Raw genomic sequence first — 23407 nt, 5'->3', positions numbered from 1 at the left:
ATGTGAATAAAATAACACCTTTTCAGACACCAAAGTCAACCTCAAGACACAGCTTAGTAGAAACTCTGACTCTAGTAGTTCAGATGTGCACAGAATAATTTCTTCTCTGTGGGAAGCCTTCTCCTTTGAACCTGCTTCCTCCACTTGGTCAAAAAAAACCCAAAAAAGACAGTTTAATGATCTTCCCACTGCAGTGCTTGCTATTAAAGACTTGGCGGTTGTTGCAGGGAAGGCCTTGAAAGAATGAATGAAAGATATTTTTTGCTGGTGGTTGAAATTAGTTGGGGTTTAGGTTGATTTTATTTTAGATTTATGACAAAGAAGCCTGGAGTACTAAACGTATTTTCTTGTACATTTGTACTAGAAAATGAAATATAATAAATCCAAGAATAAGCATTATCCAGTCCTTGTTTTATGAGCCCATAGAGATCTAGCCCATAAAATAAATGAGCACAATATCACTGAGTGCTGGACTTTGTTCAGAGTTAGCTGAAAGTTATGCAAAATCATAACGAGACCTGCTAGCTTAAGCAAGAAGGACATTAGTCTCCAGCCACCCGTTTTCTCCTCTTCTCTTCTGCACCCTGTTTATTTCAGGAAGCCTGTGAAGTTCTGATCTTCAAAAATGTAGCCTGTGGAGAGAAATAGGAGAAACTGTTGACGTGGCTTCACCATGGGTTTTGAAGCGAACCAAGGTGTTCACTGTGTTCTCATTGCTAATTGTCCCCAGTTTAGAGCTGACCTCATTCAGCACAATAGAAATGACATTTTTCAGCTATTCAGACAAATTTAAACAGAATCAGGTTTCTTTGGGACATCAGTTACTGATCCAATGTAGCCTTGATACTGGAGAAAAAGGAACTGGGAAAAATTATTTGTGACATTTTCAGTTATAGGTAGAGTCATGAAGGGACTTGGCACTTATCTCTACTCCTTTAGACTTTTACTCCCCTCATTTACTGCTTTATCCTGAAGAGGTCTGAGGTACTGAGGCTACAAAGTGTCTGATGCTGGGAACTGCTGTCATTCCGTAAGCGCCAAACCAATTTTCTGTCTCTGAATTTCTGGCAGAACTCCCCAAGGAGGCAGCAATCAAGCACCTGTGGCCACCATGGGTCAGTACCACTGCTCCAGCTGAACAAAAAGGGGTTTGGCCCTCCAATTTCTGCCACTTAAAACCTCATGAAATCTTTTTTTCAGTCATCACTCTCAGCTAGGATATGAGTTAAATTTAGGATTTTCCATCCAAGCTCTTAATTTGCTCCACCACCAGAACAACATGTAAACAATGCAGAAAGCACTAAGTACAGAGCTTCAGATACTCCCGTACTGATGAAGACTTCACATCTACTATCATCTGACCCTGCCAGAGAGATACATGGCACAGCTGGGCACGGATCTATTCTGGGATCTGCTAGTGCAGCCGCAACACGTCAAAAAAACCTATAGTAATTGTCCCTTCAAATCAGAACAGCTTTCCACAGATCCTTAAGATTACCAAAATCAGAACTCATTGGATCTGAAAGTCTTTGGAGTGTCCATCTGCGCAAATTTGGAGAAATTTTGAATGTTGCAGCCCACTATTGACTGAAGCTGTGACTGTCTGTACAACAGAGGATTGAGAAGATATTAAAAGGAACAGCCCTATAAAAAAAAGGTAACATTTCAAAGCCACCTTATTTCTGCTGGAAGCCAAGTACATTTCCTCCACACTCATCTCCGGTGAGAAACACCCTGGAATTTTCCCCCTGAAATGCTAACTACTCTGCTGTAAGAGAAAGCCCAGTTCACTTTGAAGTGGTAAGTATGCTTAAATTTGCTGCAGGCTTCAGTATCCCTGAGGGTCCTAAGACCTACAAATTATTTTTATTCATTTAAAATGAAATAGAAATTAGAAAAAAAAATTCAATACAGCTAAAAAAAAGACACTGGAGAGCTTTGTAGCCCCCTCACTTTCCCTATAGCGTTCTATCTTCTATCTAATAGGATCTCCCTTGTCTTGTCTCCTGGAGAAAATTCTCCTTTCGTTCAGAGCAAAGTAAAATTCGACACATGGTCCGGAAACAGCAGAAAATATTACTGCCATAACTCCACTGTCTGGTGTGAATTAGGGCTGTTGGTGTGTTTGTTTGCATATTCTGCCAGCAGTGTATAGGGAGAAAAGCTCCAATGAAAGTGCTGTCACAGACCGACTTGCTACTACACCCAAAGGTGTGACTGTAGCAAAGATGCTGTGTTTTAACCAGCCCCAGCAATATTACAGGGAAGACCAGGGGTTACATTTAGTCGTACAAGAAGAGTGTTTAGCAGGTAGCCTCTGCAGCTGTCCGTGCTGCTGCATCTTCCTTTCTGCTGCTTCATGGTTTAGCCTTACTGAGGCTATTGATGATGTGACTGTCCACACCGCAGTCAGACCCCCAGTTACTCTGCAAGAGTAGCACAAGCAGACCCAGTGGGAGCACAGATTTAGTCTTTGGAAGCAGTTTTCATTGCAGTTTGTGGAAACAGGAAACTCAAGGAACAAATGTGTCATCCAGTCAGCTCATATCAATAGATAAAATACCACATCCCTGTCCTCCAGGCTATCGACACCTCTGCCTGATTCAGCTAAATATTCCCCCAAACAGTGAAAATTTTTCTAAGAAATGCATGTCACCATGTATTTCTTTTAGGTACCTGTCCTACAAACCCTTCTTAATCTCCAATCTCCTATGGCAGTAAGTATGCCATTGGCATGGGAGAGCTCAATGGCATTTATAATTCCTTTTTAAAGTCCATTTATAAAATAGAAAGTCATTTATACTATGGTTTGTCAAATAAAGAAAGTGTTTGTGGACCAGGTTCAGATCTGCTGATGTGGGTGGGAATTTTGCTACTGCCTTCAGTTGCAACCAGTATGGTCCTTCTGCTGCACACCATATGTCTCGCTAACCACCACACAATCCCTCACCCCAAACTGCTAGCTCCTCTCTTTTTTGGAAGGAGAACTAGTGAGACTGATTCATGCAAAGTACCCTCATTGTTTATAATGAAGATTAAAAGCATAATTATTTTTAGGAGCTCCTCAGTGATAGGAAATTTTAGACTTCAGAGAGAGATGCCAGATGATCTAGTCCTTGACTTCAGAAAAAAGATTTCTGCAGGTACAGCATTCTCTTCTGTTTCATGTCACTGCACCCGCCTCTCACTGACTCCTGGCTGCCGTTTTAAAGAATAGCATGGGAATTATTTCAGACATGTAGAAGATAGGGTGTGATTCAGTTCGAGATCTCAGTGGGCTGCAGGGATGAAATTGGCGATTGTGAAAAATCTTCCCACACGTTTTCCATATATTTCACATGCCATCCCACAAAAGAAATGAAAATAGAAGAGTCCCTTTTACTGAAGCTGTGACAAGAGGCTAGGAATCAGAGAGGTGAGTAAAGTGTGCCAGAAGGCCTCCATTTTACACAAGCCATTCCAGAAAAACCAGGGAGCATTTTTCACCCCCCGCCACAGTATTTCTTTAAACCTATGTCACTAGATCTTAGAGCATGAGAAAAATCTGTGACACTAATACAATGCCTTCATTATTTATTTTGTGCAAGCAGTGTGCTCAGGATAGAGAAAAAATTCAGAAAGAACAAGACCGCTCCCCAGGAAAGCCCCAAAAAGCTAAAAGTGGAACCACCAGCCGACAGCAAGTAAATAAACAGCATTTCGGGTTGTGTGAACTGTCAGATTGATATTACTGGAGTGCTGGACAAGGTACTTTGGAAGGAAATTTGGACAGGGTAAGGGAGTTCCCTCATTTACTGCAATGAGGAAAGACTTCCATGTGTAAAAGGAAGCGTCCAGACGACTGTGTGAAAGGGACTTTATTCTGCACTGCCCTCAGAAACTCCTGAAAAATACTGCCTGAAGAGCACCAACCTCTTAAAGCCTCTCTAAGTTAGTTTCCAGCATCCCATTGGGGTATCTAGAGTGGGACAACCCTACGTATGAAGGCAACCAAGGATCTTGTAGAGGGATCATATTAAATCTCAAGAAACAGCATGTGTTTGTCAAGATCCATCTTTGTGGTAGCGAAGGGTGCTAAATTTTAGAAATTCAGTGCTAAATCGGGAAGGCTACAAGAAGTTTTAATGTCTTGCATTAACTTTCTCTTGAACTCTGTTCAGCTCTGCCTGACTCTTTATGCAATATGGGACATATTGATATGTGTCAGTTCTGTCTGGAGGGATGTACCAAAAATACATCAATCTTGGTACATTATGAGACTGAATTGAATATTAAATTGTTATTCTACATAGGCAACACATTGCCTAGGTTGACTCACACATACAAAAGGAAACGTCTGACTTAATTTCTGTGCTTTTTATGTCATTTCTGTGCATTTCTGTCATTTTAAGAGGAATCTGGTCTACTTTCACATCTGAAGCTTGTTTCTTGTGAAAGAGAAACAGTGACATCCTGTGGTTCAACTGTAGGAAAAGTGCATATTTTGTCATTACCCTTTTCTCAAATGTAATTTATCTTTTTCTATATAACTTAACAAGAACAATCCAAATTTTGGCTATGAAAAACATTGTTGACTAGATAGTCTCAAATAGCACTTTATCTTTCTGTATATGTAGGATTATAGGTGTCAGGAAAGTGAAGACATTTAATAAATGTGACATTTTATTTTTAGCTTCATGCTCATCAAAATAGATTAGGGCTATTTTAAAATAGATAGTAATAAAAGAAAATAATTTAGATCATAATAATTTTAAAATAGGTGTGACAGGTGGCTTTAAAAAAAAAAAACATCAGGCCCAGGATCTAGCCCTTTTCTGTCATAAGCACCTTTAGGATTTACCATCTTTGGAAATACTTTGATTACCACTGTTACCAGAATGTATTTGAAGGAATAGACCTTAATCAGAATATGATGCCGTATCTCCAGGGCAAGCTAAGAGCATCAGCAAACGTAATAATTTAGTGAAGAATGGTCATATTCATGAACAAAAGAAAAAAAAAAAGGCAAATTATTCTGGTGTATTGATTGAAGGTAATTTCTTCACATAAGACCCTTTTAAACTATATTGCTTTGGTCATTATGGAACTTCTGATGATCGTGTACTGATAGAAATAACATCTTTAGACAGAGCTGTAACAATTTAAAATAATGTACCAAAAATGATGCGAACAGAACTCCACAAAGACCTTGCAATAGTATCAAAATCATATTTCTCTAGGAGAAAAGAGCTGCAGAATTCCTTCCCCTTGGCATAAACCTAATGTCATATGCTGGTGATATCCTTAAGAACTTGTCTTAAGACTCTATTTTCTTTTGGATGTATAAATCAAAAAGATTATTTCTGCAGTTTTCCTCATATCAGATTCACACTCTGGATTATTTTCCCAGTGTCTATTTGTGTATTTCTCAATTGTGAGGTCATCCCTTACTTAAATTTAGTTTGTTTTTATTAAGATTCTCAGAGACACATAGTCACAGGAACTGTTACATCATGACTCTCCAGTTTCTGCTGCAGCTCTTGATGGTGGCAGCAATACAAAGAGCAAATGTTCTTCTGTCCCCTGACTTCCCAAATACAAATGGCCGAGTGGATGGGTGACAATGATGAAGAATGAAGTTGGAAAAGAAAACAAACTTGTTCAGACAGAAAGGTTGAAATGTGTTTCTTGAGCATAAGTGATTTTCTCCAGGGCTTCAATTTCATGACTTTTTTTCCCCTTCAATGCAAATAAACTCCAAAGGCAAAAGCATGTTTATAGAAAAGGGGGCACTTCGACTGGATGTCAATGCTGTGCAGGATGCAGACATCCCTTGATGGAAGATGAGAATGCCAAACCATAAGCTCTAAAAAAGCATTGTTGCCAATGGATTATTTATAACCTTTCTTATCCTTCAAAATGTACACACTTGGATAGGCACTTTTTTTTTTTTTTTAATATAAAGCCAAATAAATCAGTAAATCCCCACACACAGTGTGGAGAGCGTTCACTGAGATTGCTAATTTCAGAGACAAAAGAATATGCCATCTAACATTTGCATGTATTTCATTACGTTTGACTGGCATATGGTGATCCATAAGCTTGCTGTTAATATAGTGCCTGTGTTTTTTAATTAAAGTGATGGTCTTAAAAAAGGTACCTGGTCTCCTGAGTAAGGTATAATCTCTTCAATTTTGAATATTGCTTGGTCTCACACCAGCACTGCAGTAGTCCTAAAATTGCTTCAGACTCTAGAAGTTGCTTCAGAATAATTTTTAAATATAGGCTTGTAAAATTATAGTAAAGGACAAAGCAAAACTATAACCAGGGATTTCCCCAAAGAAAAATGAAACGAAGAACAGCGCAGGCTATAATTCAAATTGTCAATTAGATTTGACTCAAAGGAGTTTGAAAATTAAGTTTTTAATTTCTATATACTCCTTCCACTAATCTGTTTGTGAACCTCAGACTGTCAGCTGAGAAACAAAAAGAGAGGAAAACTAGACTCTTTTGAACCAGAGATTTAATAACTCCCCCAGGTCACAGTGCTCATTATAAAGGGAATGAAGTGCTGGTTCTTGGGCAACAGAGCAAACATCTGCATCCTGCAAGAAGCCAGGTGCTCTAAATCAGGGCAAAACCAAGGCAGCCCAAGCAGCAAAATCTGAGCATGTCCTCTGTCTCTCCAGCCTGCCTGGGTCCCTGCTATGATTGTGTCTGCAGCTGGAGCGACCTCCCAACCGAATAAGCACACCTGGAAACACTGATGGGCAGCAGCTGTCTGGCACCCACAGCGAAATTCCCAGCAGGCGTCAGGTGTTTGCCTGGCTTTTCCTGGGGGAGCTGGATGCATGTGCACTCTGCAAGCTTTAAAATGTCATTGTTAGTTTGCGTGTCAGTGAATAACATTTAGGTCTTGAATTGAAATGACAAGGGAAAGAAGCGTTCTGCAAGAGGTTCTGTTATTGGCAAAAACGCTCACTGCATTTTTATTGTGAATTTCCTTTCTCTAAATCTTTCAAGCCTCTCTCCCTGTGTACAATAAAATTTTAACTTACACACAGCTGAAAACTGTGCACACCTATCACTATAAGCAATGTATCATCTTCATTACATTCTCTTTCCTAGACAGTGCTTTACCAAAGTACAGAATTGATTTTCACACATTTCTTCAAATAGTTCTGTATAATAGCAATTTATATGATAGCTGTTTATCTGCTCTGTTCTTCCAACTCTGCATTTGCTCATCAAAACCATATACTGTCTCCTTCCCAACTCCCAAAATGAAGAGAAGCATTCAAGATAATCACTATAGTAGATGCCTATTTACACAGAGGTTTGCATACATATGTACTTTTTAACACCAGCCATGTACATGTAGGAGTATTCACAGCCCTGCAGATATCCTCATGAACAAAAGCTTTCACAGTTGAATGTTTGCAAGTCAAAGGCAGAGCAAATGCCACCAAAGGCTGCTTTTATGAATGGGGATCATGTGGTTTTATTTTACTCCAAAGGTTTATGCATCTGGGAGATACGTTGCATTGCTTGAATGGTGCATTTTTGCTTTGATATGATTTCATTCTCAGCTTGGTCCAGGAGTCATGTATTAAACACTTACTTTCTTTCACTGGATGAACAAAGCATTGGTTTTGCGCATACTGTCTGTGTCCCAGTCCCTAAATGCACAACAGGTTATCTTCCAACTTCTACAAAATCACCTTTTGGGTAAATCATATGTAAGAAGGAATGTTCCCCATTTGTCTGGGTTGTCCCAGGCATGTCCTCTTTTTACCCTTATGATGAATCTTAGGATGTAGGAAGTCCAAAAGCAACCAGAAATCCTACATTGTGCACATGTGCCATATGCCTGATTCCCCCGGTAGTTTATAGACTGCACAGATGACAGTGTAAATGCAATGTGTACGGGATCCATCTGACTGACTATGTGTGCACAGCTGCATAGCACATGTACAGTACATCAGACATGCTGAGGTTGGGATGAACTTCCAGTCCATGTGTAGGCCATCTGCGTGGTGCATGCACACATACTTCTGGCCAGGAAACCCCTGTCACAAATACGGCAGTCCTAATCTAGTCCAGGAGCAGGTCTGGAAACAAGTGCCAATCACTGCAGCTCTTCCGCTTCCTCCCTTAGGTATGTCTTCTGCATTGCAGATCAGAGATATACTACCTGTTCACATCACACTGAACTGCTACCTTCACCTTTTTTCTAATGTTGCTATTCAAGAGGTTTCCCTCCTTTTCCCATTTTTTCAATTTATAGTGACTTCAAGATTTATTAGCTCTGTCTCGTATTTTAAAGGTGTCTTTATGAAAGGAACTACTTGATAATAGAGAGTGTATTTGGCATTCCGAAAGAGGCTTTCCAACTCCTTGTTCCTAACCATTTGAGAGATAGCAGCAGTGAGAAACCTAGTGCTTTTATGCAGACAGACATGGTCACTACTGTTGTATGCGGAGACCAGGGTCAGTTGCTGAGAATCAGTTACACACAATGACTCCAACAGAGCCTGGCTGTGTATTGGCAAAGCCACTCTGAAACCCTTTGCCACACTGAAAGCCTCCTGTAAATGATTTGGCTTGTCTTGGACCATTTCACTGGATTACTTGATATAAACACTGAACATTTGTTGCTTGCTGTCACACAGTGCTCTCCAATTAGTCATCCACAAATTACTGGAAAAAGTACACTAGTGCTTTGCCGGTCTTTTCTGCTTCTCTGGTTCTGTGCTCACTGATGAGAAGAACCTGCTTGTTATGGATGAATGAGTTTTTCTCAGAATTTCTTCTTTTTCTCAGGGTGTTGTCTACAGAACTGGATTGTGGTTTTAATGTGACCTCAGCTCTGCACTTCTGTACTGTAAAAGAGATTCAGATTTGATTTAACCTTTGCTTACACTTACATGTGATTTTGGATGAGAATTTTTTTTCTTAAAAGTTATTCAACACTCAGATTGTAAAGATGGCTTTCAGCCTTAGAGTCACCTAAGCAAATATCTTTGTCAGAGTTACAGTTATCCACCAGCCTTTCCAGGAAATAAGTACCAGTGAAGAGTGTGGCACTGTACTTAGGTTTATGTCAGCTGGCATCTTATGAATTTAGTTTTAAAATCTGTATATGCACACATATATAAATATGCAATATATTTTAAGAAAAAACATGCAGCTTTATGTAGTTTAATGAGCATTAGGACAGGTGGTATTATAGCATTACAATAACTTTGCTGTTTCTCATCTTACAAATTTTAAACCATTGAGAAGCTAGAGTTACCAAGGCAATCTTGACTCTGATCCATATCTCCTTTAGTCACCTGTCTGTATTGCAATAAACCATCTGGTCACTGCCAGTAAGTTAAAGGTTTGTGCTACAGAGATGTGGATTTGCTTTCAGAGATGGTACATTGGGCTTCTCAGCATGTGCAGCATGGTAGTCAGTCAAGAGATAAAACCTGAGATGTTTGCTTTCTCCTCTTGGCAGCAGAGATTTGAAAGTCTTGGTAATGTTATTTCGGCATTGAGGATAGTCTCAATAGCTCCACATTTTTAGATTTTCATCATTGTTAGAGTATATTGATCAATGACATGCACATTTTCTGGAAAAGGTGGCTCTGGTAAAGCAGGATGTTAAGATATTTCAATGACTGATAGCACTGTTGGTGGATACATAAGCAGTAAGTGTTGATAGAAGATCAGAATGATTCTCTTTACATTATCTACTATATTTTAATGTAATTTGTGTCTGTCCAGCAGATATTATTATCTGGTAACACCTAGTTTTATAAGGAAGTCCTCATGAAGTTCAGCAAGGACAAGTGCAAAGTCCTGCACCTGGGGAAGAACAACCCCATGCACCAATATATACTTGGAGCCATCCAGCCAGAAAACAGTGTTTCATAAAGGGGCCTGGGGTCCTCGTGAACACCAAGTTGAACATAAGCCAACAATGTACCCTTGTGACAAAGAAGGCTAATAGTGTCCTGGGCTGTATTAGGTAAACTGTTACTGCCAGATCAAGGGAGGTGGTCCTTCCCCTCTACTCAGTACTGGTGAGGCTTCACCTGGAGTTCTGTGTCCATTTCTGGGCTCCCCAGTACAAGAGAGACATGCACATGCTCAACAGAGTTCAATGAAGGGCCATGAAGATGATTAAGCAACTGGAGCATCTTTCCTATGAGGAATGGCTGAGAGAGCCGGGACTGTTCAGCCTGGAGAAGAGAAGGCTTGGAGGGGACCTCCTCAATGTGTACAAATACCTGCAAGGTGAGTGCAAAGAGGATGGAGCCAGGCTTTTTTCAGTGGTGTCTAATGACAAGACCAGAGTCTTGCACAAAGTGAAACACGGGAGGCTCCCTCTGAACATCAGGAAACACTTTTTTACTGTGAGGGTGACCAAGCACTGGCACAGATTTCCCAGAGAGGCTGTGGAGTCTCCATCTCTGGAGATATTCAAAAGCTGACTAGACATGGTCCTGGGCAACCGGTTCTAGGTGGCCCTGCTTGAGCAGAAAAGGTTGGACCGGATGAGTTCTAGAGGTCCCTGCCAACCTCAGCCAATCTGTGATTCCATGATTCTGAAAAGAGCTGGATTTTTCAGCAGCATAATGCTGTCATTTTTAATGGCAACACACATGATTCATTTTAGCCATTGAGTGGGGCTGTTCATAGTAGCCGTAGCTTCTGGAAGGGACAAGTTGACTAAGGATGATTGTCTTTTTGTCGCCTCGCCATGGCCTGGTTGTTTCACTGCCACAGCCAGCACTGTAAGAGGGTAAAAGCAAGCACCGTGTGAGAAGTCAACGGAAACTGTAACCATGCTTTGTAAGCAGGCTCAGGTCTTTAGATCACTGTGGCTCACAACCTAGCAGTTAGGCACAAACAAGGACCTCTTCAGTGTTTTCTTCATTGTTGCTTCTAGCCCTCACGTTGCTGGCACGTCTGCTCACTCAGAGAAAAGAGCAGTGCTTATATGCGCAGTGAGCACGATGAGAGTAACCCAAGGGAATGGGACCCCAGCATAAAGAACATGCTGTTTTACTTAGAAGTCTTTTCAGGAAAATGAAAAAAACTTAAAACAACATGTATGCCGTGGTTGAAGTTTCCCTTGGATTAAAAACAGAACATTAGACACGTATTTAATCAGTTTTGCTGTCCCTGGGGGTGTTAATATTTGGCACTCTCCCTCTTTCAATTAAGAGCTGGTTCTCTGGTTCTTAAATAAAACTAGTCAGGAAATTTCCATGAATGTTTTCTCACAGAAAGTGCATTTTCTGCAAAACTGAACTTACTGCGAGGAAATATTAATAATATTCCTTGAAGTTTCTGAATCTTCATTGAGCAACACTGACTCCAAGGGAAACATTTTGGTTAGTTAAAACACTTCAGATCAGATCAGTTAGACTTTACCTCATGGTCACAAAAGTCATAGCAATGCTTCACAAGAGTTTAGTTCAGATAACATGTGGCCCAGTTCTTTTTGCAAAAGCTTCCTTATCTGAGTTACACCATAGAAATTCTTGAAGCTGAAACATCAGGCAAGATCCAGTTGAGCTGGAGACCCCAAATCACAGTGCAAAAACGAAAATGCTGCATTTGAACTACAGTTCCCACGAGGAATCAGAGTCCCTGTGACTCCTGAACTAAGAAGTTCAAGTCAACAAACCAAAATTAGGCATTTTTATTTGGAAATGTTAAGGCATTTAACTTCAGTCAAATGAATTGAAAGGATCTGCTGAAATGCTTTTTACTAGTTCTGTAAAAAGATTGATATTCATTGTTTTCCTCCTTTTAAAAGCAAAGACAAATTATCTCTTGGGGCTGTTGATCCATCTTTATGTGTGAAGCAAGGGGTGACAGAAACCTGGCCTGACCCAGAAAGTCATCTCCCAGGTTACTAAAGTTTAAGGTCAGGATGGACCAACATCTCTTTTAGTCTGTTTTCCTGCACATCCCAAAGTACAATGTTTTATTCAGTCTTCACATACTGAGTGAGCTCAGTAATATGTGTGACTAAAGTAAAACTTGTGTTGAGTAAACACAAGTCTTCCAGAAAAGCATCCAGACTTGTTTAGGCAATATCACTGGTTTTTTGGTATGGTGTTGCAGCAGTTACTTGCCCTTGCTGCTCAGAGTATGTTTCATGTTTTCTTCTGACTTCATCTGGACAGAGCTTCCAGCCATAACTCTTGTTGTGGCCATATCTGTTTAATTAAAGATTACTTCAACATCCATCTTTTCAATCGAATAAACACACTGAGCTTCAAGTTTGTGAAGGCAAAGTAACTTATCTAGCTCTCAAATAATTTTGTTTACTCTTTTTTCCTCGTTTTCCTTTACTCTTTTTTTCCACTTGCTCAACATCTTGTTTAAAAAGCTGACTGTAGACCCATGTGCTGTGGTCTCATATTAGTCTTACAGTGCACACAGAGGAGAAAAGTAACTTCTAATTTCTACTTATCGCTGACCTGCTTGTATATCTGGGGACTTCATAAGTCATGTGGCCTCAATATCAGAGCAGTAAATTGTCATGAAATTTAGTGAGTTTCCATGTCCTATGTCTTTCGTTCCCTGCCTTATAGCTACAGTTCCTTTCCATATACTTCATAAACTCTACTAGGGCATTCTAACTTTTTATAGAGTACTACAATTCTCCCTTGAGGAATTTATCATACAGGAATAAACTTAATACATTCTATGCTCCAAAAAGTAATCTGAACTTTGACTTCTTTTTCCATAAAATATACAATTGTTTTGAGAGAAAGATTTTTATGAAGAAGTGATGATGTGTCTGTTCTTTCTTCCTTCTCCTCCCCATTTTTTTTTTTTTGACAGAACAATACAAAAGCAAAACAGCCACAATACATTCAGATTAATGGGCAATGGACATAAGTTTTCAAATTCTTAATTTTTTTTCTTTTTTTTTCTTTTTTTCCCTTTTTGTTTCCTAGTCCAATTTTTTTAAAATTTTTTTTTTATTTCTACAGATTAATATAATATGCAACTATGATCAACTCTGGAAGAAGTGAAAGAAGAAAACAAAGTCTGGGATGTTTTTCCATAGGGAAAGTAGAACTTCTGTTCTACCTTATACTTTGTAGAAAGACAGAATAAAAAGGAATAAGTACAAAAGATATAGGAGCTCACCAAGAGAATCAGCTCGGAGAGACTAAGAATTAAAAGAGATCTGTAAAGTCAGAGCTACTCAAACGTATGTATCTTCTCAGAAATAACAGTGAAGGCAGAGGAGTGTAATGCACTGGGGTCCTAGTCTGGTCTTGCGGACTGAGGTGGGAGCAGAAGGAGGACTTTGGATTCCTTCCAGATGGAGACAAACATCTCAGTGCTCCAGAGGGGCTCAAAGCTAGCAAGAGGACAGGAATCCGCTCTGAACTAACCCTTGAAGAATAAATACCAGTGTTAGGCTTGCAGAGTTGTTCTTCTCTGGAAGGGGGCTCTAAAACTATGGCACCCTCTGACTGTATCGCCATGGCCCCCAGAGGAGCAAAAGCTCTTTCCATGAACTTGCCAACCTTAGCAATTCAAGCTGCTTCCAAACCTCTCTCCTTAAAGCCTCGGTTGTAACAAAGCCACCAACAAAATTCCCATAGATTTCAGTAAATACAAAATTTCACCCGTTATGCTTTTGTGCTGTACTACTGTTAATAAAAGCTCTACGAACACATCCAGTTACAGGTGAAAAGAACCCAGTTCCCTTCTGTTGTTCTTAGTTCTGCATCTAAAGGGATAAAAACCAGCACCAGGGTCTAGCTAGTTAGGAGGGAACAAAACGCTGTGTGACGAGATATACCCAGGCAAGGTAGTGTTTTTGCATATCTGCTTTTCAGCTGAGGAGACACAAAGTTGATAGAAAGCTAAAAGTGACACTCCTGAGCTTCCAGTAATCAAACTACTTGAAGGGCATGCAAATAAAAGGTGATGGTCATGATTTTTTCACGCCATGCACATACAAGGAGCTCTCCATCTTCACCCAGGCTAGCCAGGAAGTGGCTCTCCAGAATTTGTTAGACCAGTTCTCTTGTACCTCAGCTGGGAATCAAATTGCTTTTGTTTGCACTTTTTGATTTTAAAGGAGCAGTGTACTGTTTTTATGATGACTTCTTGTATGCCGGTTTCTGTGTGGGATAATGTTTGGGATAATGGTTACAATATTAGGCAACAGAAGCAAAAAAAAAAACCCAACCCACTTCCTTCACTTCACTGAAGTTACAGAAAAGCATGACAAGGAGCAAAACCCAAAGCCATACTCAGGTCTGGTTTCTGGATGCTGGGTCTGAGCTGTCAGTGGCCATTTCATCATATAAGCCATGAGCCTAAGCCAAAGTCTAAAGAGTTAAAAGGTCAGGAAGGCAAAGAGAATCAGGGCCAGTGCAAGCTTTATAAGTCAGTAAAAGAATTTTAAAGCCATATGCTGCTTAACAGGCACCAGGGTAGAGGGAACGTGAGACTGGAGAAATATGATCTGTAGATCAAGTCCTAGTAACAATTCTGGCAGCGGCAACATTCAAAACCATCTGCAGCCAGTTTAGCAAACAATCTGGAACACCACCAGGAACAAATTAAAATAGTCAATCCTGGAAGTCATGAAAGCCTGTATGAACAAGAGCCTGAGCAAATGAAATGGTGTTTTCTTGAGAATATCTTGCAATATTCTCAAAAACATCAAAAGAATTTTTTTGTCCCCTCTTTCATGTGAAGACGAAAAGCTGAAAGGAGAGTCATATGGGTTAGCAGAGAGAAACGCGTTTCGGCACTGGAGCTCCAAAGCAATCAAAATGCCACAGATTTCACTGGCAGCGATATTAATACGAGTCAGGAAGAGTCCTCCTGTACACTGCAGGGCCTCAGACCCGGATATTCCACTACGCTTTGCACCACATGTTGAGTGCAGGAGCTGGGAAGCAAGTGTGCTGAGAAATCCCACGGAGAAGGGTGTGGGTGAGAAAACTGGCTAGCATATGTGTTGCTCCGACATATAGCAACTGGAGGCTCACTACACGGATCTCATTGTGCGGCACCTCCCCCAGCAAGTGAAAAAAAACCAGAATGTGCATGTGTGTAAGAGGTTAGGAGTTTAGGATGCAGTGCCAACAGGAAACGGAAGGGGGGAGAGAAGCAGAAAACCAGGCAGTTGTAGAAACTGCGAGGAAGCACACCTCCATTAATGTGATCCAGCGAGGAGCGCTGCCTTGTCAATTGTCCGGGATGGCAAATTGTCAAAGAGAAGGACACGAGAGAAAGAGTCTTCACAAAGGCCCACACACCGGATGCAGCGCAGTCAAGGGTCTCTGTCATGGGCTAGATTAACTCTTTTGGGGGACTTCTGTCTGCCAAGTTTCACTCCAGGCCTGAGAAGCCGTTCCCGTTCCCGCTGCTTTAGCACCGTCCCCCATCTCCGCTCCAGCAGTGAGGGCAGAGTCCTTCCCATGTACCGCTCCAACTCACCCTCCTCTTCACCTGGGGAAAGAGGGGAAGGTTTTCAGTTGCGTGTTTCTCTGGATTTTTTTGATCAGAAGGAAAGCTGAGTTCATTCCAAATCCCCGGCACTTCAGATTCTCGCCAGTTTAGCTGAATATGAGGAGCTATGGGAGGGTTCTTTTCACAGAGCAGTTTGACCCACCAGCACAGATGGAGATGCAGAACATACGATCTGGGCCTGCAGACACTGCAGGATGTGAACAGGCAGGTTTCATGCAGTGTCTGTGAAAAGGAACATTAGCATGATATTAGCTTTTTTTTGAGCAGCCAGGAAGACAACATGAGAGCAAAAAATCAATTTTGGATTAATCCTGCTGTGACTCTTGTTTTAGTCACTCTCATCTCAGCTTGGTTACTCTGGAATTGATAGATATTAAAACAGACTTTTTTCCCAGTTTAATTGCAGATATAAGTCCTATCTTCTTTGCCTTTGACTGGCAAGGGTGAGATTGAACCCTTGGTCCCGGTCCTGAGGAGGGGTTGTGCTCAGGGGTTGTTGTGGCAGTAGCAGAGCTGTGTTGGAGCTGGCTCATTCCCAAGCCCTGCTGCTCCTTTACTTTGACCGGGAGAAGGGTGTTAAGCTCACAGCGCAGCCAGGGCTGGCCTTGCACCCAGCTGTGAAGAGCCACACAGCTCCCACTGGGTGATTGTTTCATTGCTTTTCTCTCTCTGTTGGTTATGTCTAGCCCTAAATCTGCAGTCAGAACAAAATAAAATAAAATAAAAGAGTGATTTACATCCAAGAAAGTGTTTTCTGACAGACTGGGGTAGAGGAGGGGAAGCAAAGCAGGCACCTATAAAACACTATTTCAATTTGTGTATCAAGACTTTTATTAGCAAAGCGGATGGCAGGCGGCACTCCGGGCTGATGAAGTTCACAATAAAAAAACCATAGAGACCATTCTCTGGCTTTTTAATTGTCCTTTCTAAATCACCCATGGTATGGATTTTGGAATTAAGTGGTTTAATAGCTGACTCAACCGAATGGTTTTGATGATGGTTTTATTCAAATGAAGGACAAGCTGCGCCTGCAGTGCAAGCAGCGGAGGGGCTGGGGAGGGAGAGGCAGCCTCCCCGGCGGCGGCACCAATGGAGATGGGAACGCCAGGGTGCCAGGAAGGATTTGTGCCCCCACACAGAGCCCAGCAGGCCCCCAGAGCCAGGGTAGCTCCCAGGCTCCAGGCGAGCGCGGAGGGTGGCAGGAGCAGCCAGGGCCCCTGGCCGGGCAGGAGCCAAGGAGTGGGGAGGGGGCTCATCTTCACCACCACCCCCCCCCGAGGACGCAGAGCTGTCGGCTTTGCCTTTCCCCTGTGGACAGAAGGAGCAAGACAGGGCTGATGGCTGTGGGATTTCAGGGGACTGGCAGCTGCCCAAGCCCCATCGCAGGCGAGCAGCGTCCTTACCGATGCTGCAGGGGAGAGCTTGGTGAGCTGGACATGGGGGCAGGTAAAACATGCAGCTCTTCCAGGCTCTGAAACACCAGGATTGTTCAGTCCTACCTAGCAAGAGGTCAAAGATAGGTGTAAAAATAGAAAGGAGGTCTTGTATTCATCCTTACTTGTAGCCTAGCTCCTCATTTCATGCCCAAACCTCAGTACATCCCTCTACCTCACTATAGCACAGTATTATGTGACAATGCAATCCCACCCTTGCTAGGTCCATACCAGAGTAGACACAGAGAGCACAACCTGTGCCAAGAAAACACTTGGTGAAAGCCAAAACACCAGTTCATACACCCTGTCCCTGTCCTTCCTTTCATGCATGAGGAGCAGGAGGGATGCAACATTTGGTCAAAAGCATCACCAAAGATGGGCACCTGAACTTTGTCATAGTCTGTCTGGCTAAAGCAATATCTTGTATAATCAATAGGAAACCCTAGATTCCCTTTAAGGCCCCCAGAGGGGGAGGCTGTTTCTCATTAGATGTCTTGCCAGAAAAAATCTGCCTCTGGAGATCTTCAAAGTCCCTTACCTCTCAGTCACCAGTTTAGGGAATACAAGCACTGAGTTTAGCAGAACTGTTTCACTAGGAACCCACAGCATAGATCTATATTTGGCAGGCAGTGCCAGACCTATTAAGTTCTATTTTTTTGCAAAATACTCTTTTCAATCTTTTAAAAATGTTTTATTCCTATTTATATCTATTTTTCTTTGAAAGCATAGAGGACTTGGAGTCAACCAAATAAACTTGTGAAAACAGAGATGAACACCATTTCTCATTTTTCATTTCTCCCAACCCTCCATAATATCCAACAGGCTACAGGAAACAAACTGGGGGACCCCACTTATTACGGACCTCCAACTAGATTCTGTGCCACTGATCACGACCCTCTGAGCACTGTCTTTCAGCCGGTTTTCAATTCACCCCGCTGTGCATTCATCTAATCCACACTTCCTAAGCTTACCTATGAGGATGCTGTTGGAGACTGTGTCAAAAGCCTTGCTGAAGTCAAGGTAGACAACATCCACCGCCCTCCCCTCATCTATCCATCCAGTCATGCCATCGTAGAAGGCTATTGGGTTAGTCAGACACGCACACACAGTTCCTCACTCGTCTTAAGAGATAATGCAGATTCTCGCACCCCTGGGAGAGGGGCATCAGAAACCCCAGTAGGAAATTTGTGGACAAATAAAGTCACACCCAAAAATACACAACTGGGTGACTGCAACAGGTGCATTCTGTATTCGTAGAAACATTTCATGAATCTTGGATGAAATTCTGAGGATGAATGTAAAAAAAATATTCTTTATTATACTTTATTAGTAAAATTGTTTTATTGCTAGGAAACATTTATTGAAAGAATTTAAAATTATTGTAATTAAGTACTTATGAGGCCATTGATTAAGAAGTATCCTAATCATATGGTATTTTAAATGGAAAAACTGTTCTATGGAAGAAATATCCACTGTTTTCTAAAAATTTCCTAGTTTTCTGAACCCCACGAGGTGCAATTATGTTTGGAACTATTCAGAAATTTTCAACTGAGTAACTTTGCATTAAGCCACTGTCTCTCCTGTGTACTGACATCCATCAATCAAAATCATTGCGTGACCATCAATCACCTGGTAAAAGAAATAATGTTATCATAATAGCACACGATCAATATCTTCTGCTTTGAAGATAAATCTCATTTCAGTAAATGCCTTGCCTTCCTGACAGCAGGAGACTATTACTCTACGAAAATATTCTGTTTCATTCAGATTATCTCTTAATTAAAGGTTTATGGCTGTTCTATTAAAGGTATGGTCGGGAAGGCAATTTCTTATGTAAAGTTGAAGCTAACTAACTCTGTGGTAGAAATGAAAGGAAGATGGAAAAGATGCTTTCCCCGGCCCTTGGCTCTAGGTGCTGCCTCCTGGTTATACTGTTCCTCACACTCCCATTCTCAACAACGACGCTTCACACTGGCTTCACACTAGCCCTTCTAGGGCTACAGAAAAATTCTGACCTGTACTCATATCTCCTAGCCAGATATGTCTTTAAAAATGGATTTCCCGCCCCAACCTAGGTTCACTTCAATCTAAATTAAAACTGTAAAAACCAAGAAAGCATTTTTCATTAAAACAATGAATGTAGTATCTCAGAAATTGCTTCAGATAAAATATTTTGTAATTAATTTGGAATATTTTGTCTAAGCCTAGAATCCTTACTATTTTTAATAGAAAATAGAGACAGCTTGGAATTAAAAAGTCATTTTAGAATCAGCAACATGCTTATCAGTGTTTCTAGGTGTTCTTGAAATAATATTTTGAAAGAAATTTCTGTTCCATTTTTTTTCTGAGATGCCTTAAAGATTCTTCTGGCAAGAGAGAAGTACTACCCCTTGAGCAGAGTTAAATCCTGCCCAGCACAAAAATCAGTGGCAAAAACCCTATTGACTGGATGGGCCAAGAATTACTCTCCAACAACCTGAATTCCCATCACTGTAGTAATTTCCCTGGCAAATACTTCCCAGGTTAATACCACAGCCTTTCTGTTTTCTTATGAAATATTTTTTTTTAAATGTTCTCCATAATGTTATAGAGTAGAAATATTTTATATAAGAGTAGACTCAGTTAAAACTTAAAATACAATTTTTTCCCCATAGTTCTTTCTTTCTTGGCAGGAAATCCATATAAGGTTCAAAAAAAAAAAAAAAAAAAAAAAAAGAGGATTAACACCATGAAATTGAAATAATTTATACAAATGGAGGTGTACAGAGAAGCTTCAGTTCTGAAAATTACAGCAAATGAAAAGCTGTGGATCAAGTATCCAAACTCTCCTTCCAGATAGTGAAATGGGGGCGATTCATCATTCCATTAGACAATTCATATGATATATCTCCAATTACTTCCAAGGTATAAATGGATATAAAGCTTAAGGTACTCTGGGAGATTTCAAGACAGCTTTAATTGATTTCCATGGGAATTGCGTTTATGTATCTAAGGGGAGAATTCAGCTGTTCATATTTAAAATGCAGAATTCAACATACTTAAATAATGTTGCAAGAATCTCAAAGAATGGGCAGCTTAGTTTTTTCTCAAGAGACATGAGGATGCTGCAGCTTACCTGGGGTATATAACAATAATTTTAAAAGGTAGGTATTCACATCAATGAGGATTTTTCAGGGCAGAGATGCGCTTCGGATAGTAGGCCTGCATTTCAGATCAGAAAGTGTGCTTGAGTTTACATTGGTTTCGTTTCGGGCAGATTTCTGAAAGAAGTAACAAAGTGTGTTGGGAGAATTAAGTTAAGGATTAATATGCAGTTAAGGATTGCTGCATATTTATATTTATTTGGAGCAGCTCGGTAGGCTGACTTGTCCTGCCTTCGCACCCCTCTGCAAGGAATGGCAATGCATATGTGGCAATGAGCATCCTTAAGGGTGAAGGGATTTCAGCCAGCTCTGGGCAGGGTGCTGTGTTGTCCAGCAGTATTGCACTGAAGTCATCTGGGGAATGAAGAACCTGCATCTCCCTCAGTTCAAAATACTCTCCCCACTATTTTTTTTCAAGACTGGGAAGGGAGAACAAGCAGCCTCCTTGCAGATCCCTCTCAGGGGTTTACTAAGCCACACATTTTTTGGCTTTGGCAGGATGGCTGCAGGTCATGCACAGAAGTGTGCATGTAGGGGAGTGCTAACGGGGTGAGCTGTACGATAGCCAGGGAGATTAGCACTTTTTAGCGTACGCGTTTGTGCGTTTTATTCTCAGCAGATGCCAAGTCAATGGGCACCAGGACAGCAAGCAGTAGTTTTTATTTCCTGCTGAAATGTTTTTCTCAGCGTAATGTACAGTCAGTAGAATTACTCATTTATGTCAGTATGGTTAGTGTCTATTGGGCATCAACTGAAACAAGTCCACCCTGTTTAATTTCAGACTTGCCAAAGAACTTTATTTCATGCTGTATTATTCTTGCAAGAAAATCCAAACAATATTTTAGAAGGAGAGCTTGTCTGTCCCATTTTACCCTCTTGCATTTAGTCACTTGACTCTCTTTAGCTCACTGCTGTCTCACAAAATCTCCTTTGGGCAGTGGTAGCATAGTTAAAGGCTCAAAGATTTATGACTTCAATTGTTTAGCTCGCTGGCAATAATGCATCATGACAGAAGCAATTGTTGAAACAGACAGCTATGATACCATTCCTTTATGAAAAACTGTAGTTTGAGATAAGGAAGGCAAAAGAAGTCTCTTGTGAATATTATTATCCTCTGGAAATTATCCCCAAAAGATTTGCAGTTTCGCTATAGACTATGGCTAGAGTTCATTGATCCACAGACTATCATCCTGAATAGCAGATTAGAAACAGATGGCCATAGATCTGCTCTTGGCTACAAATCTCAAAAGAAATGAAAAGGAATACAGTGGTGACTGACCACAAATGAAAGCATAGAAGGGATTCTTCTTTTTTTTTTTTTTTTTTTTTCCTTTAATTCCCTGTTTGGTTCCTCTGTAGTGTTATACAAAGTCCATTGTAGTTAGAACTCAATATCAGCACAGAGAAGGTATGCAAAGTATACTGAAGTAGATCAAAATTATACAAAGTGTTCTAAAAATATACTACAAAGTCTTTTATGTGGGGCTTTTGTTAGGTTATTGTGCTGGAGCAGCGCATTGCCAGTGAAAAGGGTCTTTGTACAAACTGACTTGAACTGATGGTAATCCACTTGCTTTAGTGGCTCGGGTCAAGTGACGAGTACCTATAAATTATGTGTCCTCATAAAAGTGATAGATATATACTACGATGTAAGGCAAGACAGAGGATGAACCTCTGAATATTTTAACTGTCATGTCGAAATCCTTGATTTCTTTTAACATATGCAGATATGTAGATTTGTTCATATAATAAACAATGCCAGTCCTTATGCATGTAAGTGCAACCTCACAGACCAAGATTTTACATCTTCTTCGTTCACAGTTTTTAATTCAATTTATTGTGTAATGCCTTTCATTTTTGAGTAATATTTTCCTTTTTCTCTGCTCTGAATTAACTGAAATGGTGAGCTGAATTTCCAAAATTTCTCATGGAATAAAATTCCAGAAAATTTCAGTACATGCTCATTGAAGCAAAATATTTCAGCAATATATCTAGTGTTATTTTTTTCTGAGCTCAGTAACATCATTCTAACAACATAAAAATCCCTCAACTTAAGATTGTAAAAATTCAGAGTTTCTGGTTATCGTTTTAGATATTTTGTTTGGAATTTATATTGTATTAAAACGTTCATTGCATATAATACAACATTCAATTCGTTTGGACAGGATAGTTAACTAAACCAAGTAAAGAAGCAATACATCTCGGTTTTAATTTTTTCATGGTATATTTTATCAAAATCAGTAGATTAAGTATTTTGAAAATAATGAAACTGCACTTTTATAAGGAAGCTATTCCATAAATTTGATTTCAGGCACTGCTACTCTTAGATAGCAAGTCACGAGTCTGGTTAGACAGTGAAATTCCCATAGAGTTTGTTATTCAGTTTTAGTTCAGCTTTTTATAAACATTTTCAAACACAAGCCCAAACAGTTTTCAGCAGGAGTTTACATAATACTAACAAATTAATGGAATCAATAGTATTATGTATAATAATGCATGAATTGTATAATCAATATTATTGTTATAAGCATCTAGTGTAAGTAGTCAGAGGAATCAAATGACATTGTTTCTGTTCTTAGATTAGGAGCACTTTTATTTTTAATTTAATTCTTGGAAATAGTGTCCAGGCATAGCTGTGTATACTTCAAACTCACTGTCAGTGAAGTAGAGCATCTGTACAGGTCTGTTGTTTAAATGTTAGTAAGAATTAAATGCAAAATATTGACCAAACCTCATATTTTTTTCAATATTGACCATCCATAAAATACATGGATTAATTAGATGGGTTTATTATGGTTGCAAAGATGAAAAAAATAAAATAATCTTAGCTCAGTTAATGTTCATGGAACAGCATCAAAGTATTGGAAGGTGTCAGCCCTTCACAATCTGCCTGTGTTGGCATCTGCTTGAATGGGTATCAGCTTGGAAACACAACACCACAGAAGTTTTGGTCAAGACAGCTCCATCTTCTGAATTAAAATTTGGATCTCATAGGCAGCTAAAACATCAGACGCAACTCAGACTGAACCTTTGGAAGGATGTTAAGGATTTTCAGCCGAACAGCTACTGAGGCTCTTGCCTCCCATAAATTAAACTTCTTTTTCCCCAGCAGATTATAATTTCATTTACATCATTGTTATTCTCCACCAACATGGAAGGATTTAATTCTCATTTACAACAGGCTAAATTGACAATTTTCCATCGAAATATTTTCCCCTGTGAAAAATGATTTTTGCAATTAACATGAAGTTTTACTAAAAGAATTCAAGAATGTCGATCATTTTAATTAATGGTACAAAAACTCAAATGGAAAATCTAAATATATTTTCTGTCACT

Source organism: Numenius arquata, chromosome 3, assembly GCF_964106895.1.
Source record: "Numenius arquata chromosome 3, bNumArq3.hap1.1, whole genome shotgun sequence".
In the NCBI taxonomy this organism is placed as follows: domain Eukaryota; kingdom Metazoa; phylum Chordata; class Aves; order Charadriiformes; family Scolopacidae; genus Numenius; species Numenius arquata.
This window is presented reverse-complemented; position numbering follows the sequence as displayed.